Below are 12,139 nucleotides of genomic sequence, written 5' to 3'. Positions count from 1 at the left end.
AAGCAGTCCAAGCCTGTATAAAAATACCTTTCTCAGCTTAGGTCAGTGTGGGCTTTATACACCCTTCTTTGCAGTTAAGGAGGAAGTAGCAGTTGTCGTACATCTTGATTCTTAGAAGGTTTTGACACTGTTCCACATGGCATTCTCCTAAACAAACAAAGAAAATCTAGTTTAGATGAAATCCTCATAAAGTAGACGCATGGCTGGTAAAAAATAGCTTGAAAACCCAGTTATCAATTGTCCTCTGTCAGACTTGGAGGAATTTTCAAATGGGGTGCTTCCAACATCTGTGTGGAATCCATTTTATGCAGTATTTTCATTAACAACCTGTGACGAGGGAATAAAAAGTACTCATTAAATCTGCAGACATCATCTAGCTGGGAGAGGATGCAAACAGTTTGGCGGATGGACTGAGAATTCAAAATGATCTTGCTAAATTGGAGAAAATCAACGACTCAGTAAAGAAAAGTGCAAAGTGCTACACTTAAGAGGAGGAAATCAAAAGCACAAAGAGAAAATGGGGAATAAGTGGCCAGGCGGCAGTACTGCAGAAAGGCAGCTCGGGGTGTGAGCCGTGAACTGAATAGGAGTCAACAGTATGAAGCTGTTCCAAAAAAAAGGCAGAACTAATGTGGGGTGTTGGCTACACGATGCAGCAGGTGACCGGTTTGCTCTTCCTGGCATGGGGAAGGCCAGACACAAACTGAAGGTTTCACAGCCAAGCAGCAAACCTGAGAAGAGGCTTTGAAAGCACATCCCATGAAGAAAGATTAAGAAGATTTGTTTAAGAAGGGCAAGACTAGAGAACGATGTGGTAACCGTTAGCTTGTAAAGATGAAATGTCCTCACTGATATCTGGGAGTGAGACAAGAAGACATTTCTGCTTCAAAACAGAGACCCCAGGAAGGTATGAAAACCCCTGCCATTTAGGCATAAGGGAATGAAGTCGTGGAGCTACCAAGGTGGCCGTGCACAGTGTCCTTCAACACGTTGTGACCAGCTTCCTCCAGGGATGCTGTAGGTATGCCCAGTGGGTGGTGAATGTAGGATGCAGATGGAAACAAGCTCAAGGCATCTGCACAGGGCGGCCACAGCTGAACTGTGCCACCTCAGAAATGAAGACAAGATGACTTATTTTGCTGTAAAGCCCCAAGATGCCAACATTCGCTTTGATAGTAAAAGCAGAGCAACTTCCTCCTACCTACCAAGTTGCAGAGAAAGCCTATGGCAGCTGGTGGAAAAAGGCCATGAATTATGTCCCCGGCCTCTCCTGTTGAGCCGTTTCTAAACACCTTGGTGAGGAGATCCTGGGTGGCTTCCAGGAGGCAATATAAAGTGCCTAAGCCCTTGTCAGTGCAGGCAGTCTCTGCTTGTCAGCTGTGTCTTGCCTACATCCATGTGGACATTTTGCCTTTCAGTAGCTGCTAGCCTCTGTTGTGATGTAACTGGGGAAAAAATTGACAATATTTTCCTCTGCATTTTCAATTCTCCCTAGAGCTGGCTGCAGTTTCTTTGAATCCTGGAGCTTTTAATTTTGTTGAGGAAACAAAACAACCGAAACCACAGCACAACCCTGGAACCCTCTGAGTTTTTCACCCTGTTTCTCAACCAGGAGAAGGAAAGCATAGCCAATGGTGAGTGGCAAATATGGGTTTGCTAACCTCCACCGGCCAAATTTAGTGACTAATGTCTCCTCTCTTTTGGATGAAAGGGGATTAGCAGACGTATATTGGTCTTGAAAATCAATCAAGAAACCTAGGGTTCTAGTAAAAGTTAGGAAGTTGGGAAGCTCTATGGAGATCCATCATTACAGAGGAAGCCGTATCCTCTGCAGGAGACCCGTAGCTGGAAGGATGCAACAAACCTGAACTATCCTGTTTGCTGTGGAGTGGGGGGAAGAAGAACAAATAGCACCGCGGAGGAGCACGTGGCTCAGCGGGCAGAGGGCTGGATGGGCAGGTAGCGGGAGCTGGGACTAATCGAACTTGCTGCATGACATCGGGGAAACTGTTTCACCTGTCCCTGTGCCACAATATCTCCAACTGTAAAATGAGATAATGAGCCTGGCTTTTCCTTATAAATAACTTAAACTAACTTTCCTTATGAATGACTTTCCTTATAAATAACTTGCCTTATAAATAGCTTACATGGCAAATACTACATAGGACATAACAGGCTCTGTGGCATTTTTTGTAATAAACACATTTCGGAACCCAAATAGCTCAGTAAAACAGTTGCAGATGCTATTTTTCTTAAGGGAAACATGTGCTTTCAAAATGTGTTGTTAGTATAAAAAAACAATTCCTTGGGCTGATTTAAATGTATTAGCTAGCATCTAACCTGCAGTAATTTAATTGCAAAAAATTAATTGCAAAATTAAAACAATTAGCAAGGCAGCCCTCAATGTTCATGATACTATATCTATTTTACACAGAAATTGATAGGATCTGCAGCACCCTATAAAATAAACAAAATAATCACTAACTAAAGATGGGGGTTTTTTTGCAGACCCGTTGGCTTAGAGTTAAAACAAGTAACTTTACCCATTAGTCACAGAGTGGCTGCTTACTTGGGCTGGAAGCCAGTCCACGCTAGCACTCACTGGATCAAAACCACATTCTACAGCCCAGTGTAGCAGAGATCCCCCAAGTGACAGTGACTAAGAGGACAAAGAGGTGTCTTGTGATCCTGTCCTGGTTTCAGCTGAGATAGAATTAATTTTCTTTATAGTGGCTGGTATGGGGCTATGTTTTGGATTTGTGCTGAAAACAGTGTTGATAATACAGAGATGTTTTAGTTGTTGCTGTACTAGTCAAGGACTTTTCAGTTTCCCATGCTCTGCCAGGTGCAGAAGAAGCTGGGAGGGGACACAGCCAGGATCGTTGATCCAAACTGACCAAAGGGCTATTCCATACCACATGACGTCATGCTCAGTATATAAAGCTGGGGAAGAAGAAGGAAGGGGGGACATTTGGAGCGATGGCGTTTGTCTCCCCAAGTAACCATTACGTGTGATGGAGCCCTGCTTTCCTGGAGATGGCTGAACACCTGCGTGCTGATAGGAAGTAGTGAATGAATTCCTTGCTTTGCTTCGCTTGCGTGTGCGGCTTTTGCTTTCCCTATTAAACTGCTTTATCTCAGCCCTCGAGTTTTCTTACTTTTACTCTTCCGATTCTCTCCCCCATCCCACCGGGGGGAAGTGAGCGGGCGGCTGCGTGGTGCTTAGTCGCCGTCTGGGGCTAAACCACAACAGTCCAGACAGACAATTCATGTGCACAGAGGGCAAGATCCACATCTTCCAACAGTTAAGCAGATAAACAAGGTGAGAGCACAGACTGAGCTGGTTCACCCAGGAAATTGCTTAGCTTAAAAGACCCTGTCTGCTCTCCTTTCTTGAAACGTTCTTGCGAGTAAGTGGCTTCTCGTATGGTGAAGCTTCCCCTCTACTTGCAGGTTGAAGTTTATACACTAGCCAATGCTTGTTGGTGGTCCCAACATGCTTTGACTTGTTGGAGAAGATAAAAAACATTGGCTGTTTTACTTTCTGCCCATGCCCAGACAATGGTGATTAGTTGGGGAATGTCTGAATTGGCATTCACCACTCGGCGCCTCTTTGCAGGATGGCTACTTTGGGTTTCATCCTGACTTTGAGGCTTCAGAAGCCAAGTTCGCGCCAGGGCTGGTGGGCCTGGGGCTTTGTTCCCATTGTCTTCCAGGAACCACTCTTCACTTCTGAGAATTATCGAATGCCGAGATTGCTGACTGAGCTGATTTCTGGTGGAGCAGGCAGAGCACATGAACTTGACCTGGTTAGCAGGAACATACTGATCTTGTTGAATATTTCTGACGAAGTATCCAGTGGTTTCATTTCAGTTATGGTCAAAAAAACTGCACTTCCACAAGGTGAAAATGTCTCATTTAAATTATCTGAAGAAGGCAACCGTGAAGTTCAGTTCTCCAGCCTTGTCAAAACAAGGGTCTTCAACCAGACTGCTACTGGGCCTCCTGGCACCACCGTACCAATGGGACTATTTCTCTGTACAGGCAGTTGTTTGTGAAACTCGGCTTAGCCCTTTCACAACACCCGCTTAGCACTTTCCAAGAGCCATTTAGCACTTAGCACAATAAGCAATATGAGGCCAAAGAGATGGGAATAGAAGAGGGATATATTAGGGCCAACTGCTGTTTGAGGGAATTTGCTTATTAAAGCAGATGATAATATCAGAAACAGTAATCAGATACTGTGGTAGACAGAAACAAAACCATCCAGGGCTAAATATCTCCAGACTCTGGTTCTGACTACTTTTTAACCGAATCAAAATCCGTAGTCGCTAGAAGCTCAGTGGAATCTATGTCTTTATCCAGTATATAATGTTTGAACTTAGTTGCCATCTCTTGAAGAACTGGACGATCATCCAGCTATTTCCCCCTTTAAATAAGCAAGTACTATGTGTGAGAGAGAAAGAGCCCATGGAATATCTGGTAAAAGGGATAAGAAGTTTGGTGAACTGTTCCAGGATAAGCTGCTCCTGAGCAGCTTCCTCGTTCTTTCTTTCCCATTGTCAGCTCACCTGTCCATGATTTGGACTTCAGACTGAAGTCTTCCATGTCCGATACTCCACTTGCTGCACTTCGCTGCAGTCTCGGCAGTGCCTTGTGGACAGAGTAAAACTCTGTCCATGCCCTCTGTGGAGCAGACAGCTCAGCCGCGGTGTGTCTTTTATAATCCTTTATATTTCTGTGCTTTCAGTCCACAGACAATTTTCTGTATAGTTTCCTACCACATGCAATACACAAACAGCGTGCTCAGCTTTGCTGGCACATTTTGAACCCCTTTTTCTAGCAGATCTTTCCTAAGTTAGCATCCCTTTATAGATTTTTCCACTGATTTCCACTCCCCTTTCTGTGGATGTTCCTTCCTCTACGTGACCTGGAGACAGCTTGGCAGCCCAAGGCAGCCTAAGGAGCCGCTTCTATGCAGAAACCGCCAGGTCCTAGCGTGTGCTGAGCCAACATCAAAGATAAAACATTAAAGATACTGACACAGCAATGGCACTGGTGATCAGCTCTTGCACGTGTGAAGAATCTGTAAGGATGTCCTTATGCACTGCCTTCTTCTATCCATCTGATTAAGGTGATCTGCTACCGTTTACATCACTTTGCCAAATGTATATATATTTGCCAACTCAGTCTCCTGTCACCAAGAACATTACTGTCTGTGAAAGTTTCCGTGTTCTTATAATTATCCACTACCTGTTACAAGTTTGATCACTTCTTGAATACAGAGTTTTCCCTTTAGCCAAGCGCTATGAACCCTTTATAAATGCTAGCCTTCACAAGGGCAGGGAGCTAACCTGGGTTAACTCTGCACTTATCTTTTTTCTCCTAGCTTTGTTTAGATTTTGTTTTAAATACTAGGCGGTTTTGCAAAAGGTAGGTGCTTGATGCAATTCAGAACATGAGTAAAAAGGCTACAAAAGTGGAAAGAACAAATTCCTCACTTATCCCATCCTTCTGCACTGCAACCCCAGGCTCCTGCAGGGAGCAGATGACATGACACCATCAACATACTGGTGCACAGTGAGTAGGAATGCTTCTCACTGCACGGCCACTTTGCTGCCAGGGCAGTGGAGACAGACCGGAGCCAGATGCCAGCTAGCAACTCCTACCAGTATATCCATGGCTACTGGGGGTTCAGTGCCCGGGTCTTTCCCCAGCCTCTCAGTGAGTTTGTAGTTGGCATGAAACGTCATGCTGCTCACAACATACCGGTTAGTAGCAAAGCTCTCAGTGAAAACCAGCTCTACCATATGAACCGCTGTTACATCTGAGTTAGAGTCAGCTTTCTTCAGTAGGAAACACCCAGCCACAGCCAGCCTGGACACAGCTAATCTACAGCCTCAGTTATCTCTTCCTTCAAGATATTCCTCCATACTTAACATCTTGGACTTGTCTTTGCATTCGGATGAGGCCAGTGCTCATATACCAGTGCAGTGATACAAAGTATAGCATCCCCTATGCAAAGACCTCTTGCTATGAGAGGCAGCTTTAGAATCGCCTCTGTCCTACGTCCCCCAAGGAACATTTCCTCTTGGATGGCTTAGTAAAACCAGTGCATTTTGAGCTGGAGACGAGGAGTTGGTCTCTAAGCCCGAGCAAGCTTTCGAGGACTTCTCTACCATTACTTCGCTTCGAGATGCAGGGAAGGAGGTCCCTGGGGGAAGCATCTCTCTGCTGAAATGGCCAGCCTGGGACAAGGGTTGTGGCGGGTTTAATCCCGGCTCTTCAGCTCCGAGGTGCTAAGCTCAAACATTTCGGGCAGTCGGAGGAAACCCGCTCTTCCCAGCCTTACGCAGGCGGCGCATCTTTACGTGGCCGATCCTTTCCTCTTGAAAAAAAATGGTAACCGACACCCCTCTTTATTCTGGGCGCAAACACCGCGGCGGCGGGGCGGGCGCTGGGGGCGGCGGGGCCGGCGCTCATGGCGGCGGCCGCGGGTCCGCCCTCCTCCGCCGTGGCCGCGGCGGCGGCGCCCCCTGGCGGCCGTGCCGGGTGCGGGCGGCCCCGCGCTGCCGGTGCTGCCCGGCCCCGCCGGGCGCCGCCTCCCCGCTCTCAAGTTTGTCAGCACCTCCTCGGTGCTGAATAAAATGACGTGAAATACCAGCAGTTTTTACTGTAGATTGCGCAGACTTTAAAAAAAAAATCAGCAATATCGTCTGGGGACGTGAAGTAAATTGGAGGCGGGAATATTTAGCTTTCCTACTACATCCAGGGAAGTGGGTCCTTCGTGCAGGTTTATTTACCGAAACAACCTCGGCCGTGGCAAGGCGGCTGGGCTCAGCGCCCACGGCGCGGGCACGGCACGGCACGGACACGGACACGGACACGGACACGGACACGGACACGGACACGGACACGGACACGGACACGGACACGGCAGTGCCGCCCGCCCGCCGCCAGGGGGCAGCGCCGCCGCGGGCCGGGCCGGGCCGGGCCGGGCGTTGCGCGCGCGGCGCCTCGTCAGCGTCAGCGCGTGCGGGGCGGGGGCGGTGCCTCCCCTCATGGCGGTCCGGGGGCTGAGGGAGCCGGCGGGGGAGGTTGCCGGCTCTGCGGCCGGCTGCGGAGCGGCGGGCGGGGGCCCTCGGCGGGCGGCTCGCCGGAGACGGCCCCCGGCTGGCGAGGCGGGAGGGGAAGGGGAGTCGGCGGTGCTCCCGGCCCGGGCGGCCCTCCGGCCCGCGGCGAAGCGGCCTCTTGGCAGGCGTCAGGCCTCTGGGCCGCGGTCCGCCCGGCGACGTGCGCTGTCTCCGCTCACTCTCTGCAATACTTCCACCCACCGTAACGTAAATATTTGGCAGGTGAGGTGGGAGGGGCCTGGGTTTGCCTGTTCCCCGATTTGCACCCTTGGGGCAGGGAGAACAGGTGCCTGGTGCAGAGGTAGGCGAGCGCGGCAAGCCAAAATGGATCCTGCCTTCCCCCACCCGTGCGCCCAGTCCTGTGAGCTGAGCCTGGCCCTGTTTCCTCTCCAGTGGTTGCCTCTGCCAGCATAAGGAGAGCAGCACCATCTGTCTTCTGCTTTCCTTTCTCCAAAACCTACATGCTTCACAAATTGCCAGCATTCACCCTATAAGTAGCACTCCATACTGTAATTTGCCTTTTTTTTTTTTTTCCTTCTTCCACTGCTGCATTGCTGTTTTCACCACTATGGAGAGCAGCAAAGAATGAGTGGAGCTTGGGTCCAAGAGGGAAGGTCAGATCACTTCGAAAGGGAGGAGGGAGAGCACGAAAATATAACGTCTCAGCTCTTTTCCTGATTTTTCCTGTAAAAAGGTTAATAGCTGTAGGATATGCAAGGCTCTGGCCCACATGCTTCACCAGGACAGGAAGTGGCAGGTTTCAGGACTAGAGCAGCCATCAGTAGGTTCCAGCACGGCAAGTTCTGTGTTCCTTTGATTAAGAGATTGGGTGCAAAGGGCCAACCAGCCAGTCAATTTTATGGGAAAAAATCCAGAAACAAAAAGGAATTGAGGCAATCAGTTCCTTTTGAAGATAAAGGTGAGGTGGCACAAATGTCATCCAAATTGCTGAGCATCTCTGTATTGCCTGCGTTATGTTCACAGGTCAAATGCAGTGCAAAGGCAATGTGAAAATCTTAACTGCTGAGGCATCTGGGCTGTGTCAGAAAGACTATCTGCTCTCTGCTTTCTTGGAGCTAAAAGAAAATTCAGTAAGGTGCTGAGTTGAATGCTTCATCCTCTTCCCTCACAAGCTTCTGGAGGTGACAGATGTTTCCTCAGGGCCTGTTATTTTAGACACCTCCATGATTTATATATCTTCGCAAGCCTGGTGGGTGGAATTGGATGTCACAGACGAGCTGAAAATAACTCGTATGCTCAGACTGGTATCTACTGGCCCATGTAGAAAAACTCCCAGAGCAAACTGAATCACATTATATGTGCCTGGCAGATGCATTGAGATGTACAGATGGAGCAATGGTGGGTTAAAGTGAAGCTGAAATGTTCTGTGGAGAGCACTGGCAAGGACTCTGCACTAACATTGTGCACAGCAGAACCACCCTGGCTTAGCCCTCACAATTGTTTTGCTAAGTTCTGCAGTAGCATACAGAGGAAAAATTCATATTTAGAACAACATGTAATTCTTTGTGTGATCATGATGTAGAACTGGACAGAATGCCTTTGGCCTCTACGTGAGAGGTTCAGGAAGATACCTGGGCAGATGACCTTGCAGAGCTGAGCTTGGGTGCGCCTGAAGTAAGGCCAAGGGGCTCCAAACCTGCTTCAGGGTTCTTCTCGTTAAAAGCAATACTTGGTTGGAAAATACTGCTGTGGGACCTTGGAGTTTCAAGCCGTTAATGCCTTGTCAGGTATTTTGGGATAGCCTGGTGGAAGAGGCAGACAAATAAATATGCTACATCCACACGTACCCAGCACTCCAAAAATGTAAATGAGGGGATACTATATTCATGGCACATAGGGAGGTACTGGGCTGAAAGCACAGTGTCAGGGCTGAGATGTAAGGGAATATTCTCAGGTGAACTTCTCAAAAGCCGAGGTCTCTGCTTCTCTCCATGTGTAGAGCCCAGGGAGTTTCACCCAGCCGTTCCTTGTTTTCCCCGAGTGCAGCCTGGCTTCCTTTGGGTACTGCTCAGAACCAGCGTTCTCTGGGAGATGATGATATTTTCCAAGTCTGGGCCATTCGTCCATGCCAGCCTCTAGAGGATATGGAGAAGCTGTGCAGAAAGGGCCTGGGCACCCTCAGCCACACCCTGTAGCCAGTGGTAGGATGTTCACAGCCTGCCAAGGTAAACTGCATGAGCAGTATGCCTTGATTCACAGCCAGATCTCTAGGGCAAAAGCAGTGAGTGAAGAGTGGCAGAACTTTTAACTCCTTGTGAGGAGCTGAAGACAGAACTCGCAGCAGAGGACCCAAACTCCTGGAGGATATTCCCACCTCCAGGGAGCACGTATCTCATGGGGTTTCCTGCCAGAATTTCTGCCATAGCACAGCCTTGGCACATGTCATCTCTGCTTTTAAAGCCTTTTTTGTTTTGGGGTTTTTTTTTCAAAAAATCACCTTCAGGTATTTGTTTCCACATACCTGAGTGCTTCCCAAACACTGGGTTTAACTTCACTGCTGTCTCTAGTCCCCTTTGAGGACCAGTATGTGATGACTTGGATCTCCTGAGGCCTAACTCAGTGCTTTCATCCAGGAATCGTTCAACCTGCCTCTTTAATTCGTCGGAGATTATTTGGATTCAGCATGTGCTCCTTTTCCTTTCTTCAAGGCCGCGTGACTTCCACTCTTTGCTTGCACCTTCCAGCCTCCCTGTCCCGATGGTTGTTTGCTGTTCCTTTTCCTTTTGAGTCTCTCTGCCCCAAAGTGTTGCACAAAGTGATACTTTTGGAGGTACGGCGGAAGGGACAAGGGAGGTTAATCCTGCTCTCAGAGGTTCCTTTAGAAAAAACATTCTTTAAATGCCCACAAAGATTTAAGCCAAAAGGTTTTTATTTTTAAGCTGATGAACAAATAATTTGTCCAGAGTCAAAATATTTGTGCTGATAATAGTGCTGTGCCCTAAGGGAATTCACTTGCCTATCTTATATTACTGGACTTTCCTGCTCGCAGATACCTTAGTCCAGCGATATCCCAGTTGGAGACTCACAGCCACACTCTTGCAGGAGGAAAATGCTGCATCTTTGGAAAACTTGGGTGAAATTTTAAGTGGCACAGCAGGAGTAGAACCAAAGAGGAGGAGTAGAACCAGCCTTGTGCTGGTTCACTGTTACCCAGCGTATTTTGGACTTGTCTGTCCAAAACTTTGGATGACATCAGTGGGATAAGTGGTATGAAATTGCCTGCTCTCACTATGTCCTGATGTGTGTGGCCATGCAGAAGTGTGGCAGCAACTCCTCTAATCTTCAGCCTATTGTTATAGTGAAAAAAATAACATAGAAATATCATGTAATTGTTTAAAAAAAAAGTTTGTTTTTTTTTTTTTTAAAAAAAGGCCTCCCGATTCTCTCACTAGTTGCAGTCCAGGAAACTCTGTGTTTATTAAGCACTGTGTAAATTTGCAGCTCTCTATAAATGTAAAATCAATAGCAATGATAACAGCAGCAAAGTGCTTAGTCCGGCTCTGATAATAACCCAAGACTGCTAACTTCTTGATAAGGTCACTTGCTTTACACAGGCACCTCCTCTCCATGTGAGAACACAGGGAGCAGGACAGAAGATACTTGTGTTCCCTGACAAGAAAGGAAACACTGAAAACATGTAATTTCCAGCAGGTGACGGTGGCAGGCAATGACCTGAAGGACTCTCTTAAAAGCTATTGTGGGGGCCTTAGCCCCTTCACTAAGGGCTGCAGACACACACTTCCTCTTCTAGGAAATTAAAATCTTAACAAACATCTCCTCGTTAACGGTATCCTTTTCTTCATCTCTTCTCACAAGTATACGAGAAAGGGGAATCCCCAGTAACCTGACGGGAGTGAGCAGAATTGCATTTCTGGAGGATGAACAGAGCAACGAGATGATGGCTTCTGTGGCTGACCCCTCTGAGCTCTGGCCTCCATCAATGATGCCACCACTCAGCTGCTTTTAGTAGGGCACAGCCCAGGCAGTTTCTGTGGTTCACAGCAGGGGTCACCGAGTGTGTGGCTTCCACCTCTGCCCAGGTGTCCTGCAGCTCTACTTTCCCCTCTACCTTCCACTATGGTGATTCCCTTAAGGGTGGGACCGCTGCAGGCAGCTGTGGTTGACTCTATGCAGTCTGCTCCTCTTCCACCAGGTCCTCTTTAATCCTGGTTTAGGATTGCCAGATGGTTTACTGCCGTCTGTCTGGCCTCCGTCATGCCCTCCCCAAGGAGTTCACTGATAGACATGAGACCCCAGAGGTAATCCCTTCCTTCCTCCCTGCCCACCTCTGCTGTGTGCCTCGCCTCATCTTGCTCAGTGGTAGGTCCACGGTCACCTTTGGGCTTTTTCTTTGCCATGCCTCTGTGGTAAATCAAGTCCATCTGCGCATCAGTTCCCTTCTGTTTTCTTCTTCCCTGACCTCTGTCTGCTAACCCATCCCGAGGTCCAGCGACCTTCAGTGCAGGAAGAATCCTCCTTAAGCGCTTAGCCCAAAGGCGGCACTCCCACTCTTAAATAATAATCATACAGTAATAATCACCAGAGGGCTGGCAGGGACTTCAGGAAGTCTCTGAAGCCATCCCCTCCTCTCCGAGGTGGAGTCACCCAGGAGCAGTGCCTGACGCGTGCGTGAAATGCTTCTAGCGATCGGGACGCCGCAGCCTCCCCAGCAGCCCCCTGCGGCCCAGGAGACCTTCCTGGGAAGAAAGCACTTTCTTGAGCGCAGCCCAAATCTTTCCTCCTGCAAATCAGGCCGATCGTTACTTGTCCTTCTTCTGGTGGATCTGGAGAAGAACTGATCACAGTCTGCCTTATAGTAAGCTTTTATATAATAGCAAGACAGCTTTTAGAGTAACCGAAAAAGAGGCGTTTGCTCACTTGCAAAGTCAGGAAATTCCCTGCCAATGGACATTCTTTGTCGGGGATCCTTTGCCAGCATAGGCTGAGTGCTAAGCCCCACAATCTGCATTTTCCTTTTGAATGAC

General features: G+C 48.3%; 1 long non-coding RNA gene across 1 annotated transcript; it reads right to left on the bottom strand.

Annotated features, from left to right (window-relative positions):
- Window positions 1-9,584: 9,584 nt before the first annotated feature.
- LOC142410328 (uncharacterized) lies at window positions 9,585-11,664 on the bottom strand. Its single transcript, XR_012775904.1, has 2 exons — window positions 11,441-11,664; window positions 9,585-10,441 (listed from the first exon to the last, which is right to left on the bottom strand). It is a non-coding gene; the product is annotated as an uncharacterized LOC142410328 (long non-coding RNA).
- Window positions 11,665-12,139: the final 475 nt, after the last annotated feature.

The sequence above is a fragment of the Mycteria americana genome, chromosome 5 (genome assembly GCF_035582795.1).
Source record: "Mycteria americana isolate JAX WOST 10 ecotype Jacksonville Zoo and Gardens chromosome 5, USCA_MyAme_1.0, whole genome shotgun sequence".
In the NCBI taxonomy this organism is placed as follows: Eukaryota; Metazoa; Chordata; class Aves; order Ciconiiformes; family Ciconiidae; genus Mycteria; species Mycteria americana.
The sequence above is the reverse complement of the archived record's forward strand: the minus strand, read 5'-3'. Positions and strand labels throughout refer to the sequence as shown.